General features: G+C 49.5%; 1 long non-coding RNA gene across 1 annotated transcript in view; it reads left to right on the top strand.

The window, feature by feature from the left end:
• Positions 1-1,204: 1,204 nt before the first annotated feature.
• The window catches only part of LOC135566262 (uncharacterized), a 2,308-nt gene continuing 1,012 nt past the window's right edge, over positions 1,205-2,500 (top strand). The window contains exons 1-2 of the long non-coding RNA XR_010462020.1: positions 1,205-1,319; positions 2,089-2,138. This is a non-coding gene — a long non-coding RNA (uncharacterized LOC135566262). The remainder of the gene's footprint in view (positions 1,320-2,088; positions 2,139-2,500) is intronic.

Genomic DNA, 2,500 nt, shown 5'->3' on the forward strand with positions numbered 1-2,500 from the left:
GTGAACTCTGGTCAGACTGTCGTACCTGTGAACTCTGGTCAGACTGTCGTACCTGTGAATTCTGGTCAGACTGTCGTATCCTGAACTCTCTGATGTTTGTAAACAGTCTAAATGTAAATAAACAGTGTTTATCCTCATAACATGGTTTATATATATATAATAACATAATATAATAGTATATATGTAATATAGATGTCATTGATGGTCGGTCCCTGCATCCAGAACGCAGGATATGAATCTGACAGTGGCTCCATTTCCTTGATTCTTCCTCTGCTTTTCTGTCATGAGTACCCGGACCAGGAGTCCTGGAGTCAGGCTGTGGATCGATAGTAGGAAGAGAGGTTCTAGTCTCTGGTACTGACTGGATTGTACCATCATGGTACCAGACTGTTCCCTGTTAACAACTCCATTGACATCCCTACACCCCTATGCTTTCATGACACATAAAGTCATGCAACAGTAACCACCACATTTAAATATTCAGCATATTTTTACCACCCCTTCTTCGTCTCTCTGTCTGTCTCTCTGTCTGTCTCTCTCTGTCTCTCTCTCTCTGTCTCTCTCTCTCTGTCTCTCTCTCTCTGTCTCTCTCCTCTCTATCTCCTCTGTCTCTCTCTGTCTCTCTCCTCTCTCCGTCTGTCTGTCTCTCTGTCTCTCTCTCTCTCTCTCTCTCTCTCTCTCTGTCTGTCTCTCTCTCCTCTCTTTCTCTCTCCTCTCTATCTCCTCTCTTTCTCTCTCCTCTCTATCTCCTCTCTCTCTGTCTCTCTCTCTGTCTCTCTCTCTGTCTCTCTCCTCTGTCTCTCTCTCTCTCTGTCTCTCTCTCTCTCTCTCTGTCTCTCTCTCTCTCTCTCTCTCTCTCTCTCCTCTCTGTCTCTCTCTCTCCTCTCTGTCTCGTCTCTGTCTCTCTCCTCTCTCTCTCTCTCTCTCTCTCCTCTCTGTCTCGTCTCTGCTCTCTCTCCTCTCTGTCTCGTCTCTGTCTCTCTATCTCTGTCTCTCTCTGTCTCTCTCCTCTCGATCTCCTCTCTGTCTCTCTCCTGTCTGTCTCTCTGTCTCTCTCTCTCACCCCTCCTCCCCGTCCCGACAGGCTCCAGATGGACACATCTTCCTGGAAGCCTTCTCTCCGGTGTATAAGTATGCCCAGGACTTCCTGGTGGCATAGCAGAGCCAGTGTGTCGTCCGGTCCACGTTCACGAGTACAAGCTGACAGCCTACTCCCTCGCGCTGCAGTGAGCGTCGGCCTACAGACCTCAGACATCGTGGAGTATCTCCAGAAACTCAGCAAGACATCTGTACCGGACGGCATCGTGCAGTTCATCAAGGTCAGTTAGGAGAGGAGGGAGGTGGTGGTACAGGGGTCTGAGGAGGAGGTGGTACAGGGAGGAGGAGGAGGTGGTACAGGGAGGAGGAGGTGGTACAGGGGTCTGAGGAGGAGGAGGAGGAGGAGGTACAGGGAGGAGGAGGTGGTGGTACAGGGAGGGAGGGAGAGGTGGTGGTAAGCAGGGAGGGTGGTGGTACAGGGAGGAGGGAGGTGGTGGTACAGGGAGGAGGAGGAGGTGGTGACTACTGAGAGGGAGGAGGGGGTGGCACAGGGAGGAGGGGGTGGTACAGGGAGGGAGGGGGTGGTGCAGGGAGGAGGGTGGTGGGCACAGGGAGGGAGGGGGGTGGTGGCCAGGGAGGAGCAGGTGGTACAGGGAGGGGAGGGGTGGTGCAGGGAGGGAGGGGGTGGTACAGGGAGGAGAGAGGGAGGTGGTACAGGAGGAGGAGTGGTACAGGGGAGGAGGAGGTGGGTACAGGGAGGAGGAGGTGAGGTGTGCACAGGGAGGAGGTGGTGTCTGTAGGGAGTGTTTTCTATAGCTGGAAGTCTGAGTGATGTCTGGTGTCTATTGAAGCAGTCTGATGAATGTCCTCTTTCAGCTCTGCACTGTGAGGGTGTCCGTGAGGGTGTCTGTAGGGGGTGTCTGTGAGGGGTGTCTTGTAGGGGGTGTGTCTGTGGGGGGTGTCTGTAGGGGGTGTCTGGTAGGGGTGTTTCTATAGGGGGGTCTGAGTGATGTCTGGTGTCTATTGAAGCTGATGAATGTCCTCTTTCAGCTCTGCACTGTGAGCTACGGCAAGGTGAAGCTGGTGCTGAAACACAACCGGTAGGCATGACAACTCATTAATATATATATATATATATATACAACCGGTAGGCTGAGACAACACATTAATATATATATATATATATATACACAACCGGTAGGCTGAGACAACTCATTAATATATATATATATATATATACAACCGGTAGGCTGAGAGCAACTCATTAATATATATATATATATATATACAACCGATAGAGCTGAGACAACTCATTAATATATATATATATATATATACACAACCGGTAGGCTGAGACAACACATTAATATATATATATATATACAACTGGTAGGCTGAGACAACTCATTAATATATATATATATATATATATACAACCGGTAGGCTGAGACAACTCATTAAT

The sequence above is a fragment of the Oncorhynchus nerka genome, unplaced genomic scaffold (genome assembly GCF_034236695.1).
Source record: "Oncorhynchus nerka isolate Pitt River unplaced genomic scaffold, Oner_Uvic_2.0 unplaced_scaffold_6347, whole genome shotgun sequence".
Taxonomy (NCBI): domain Eukaryota; kingdom Metazoa; phylum Chordata; class Actinopteri; order Salmoniformes; family Salmonidae; genus Oncorhynchus; species Oncorhynchus nerka.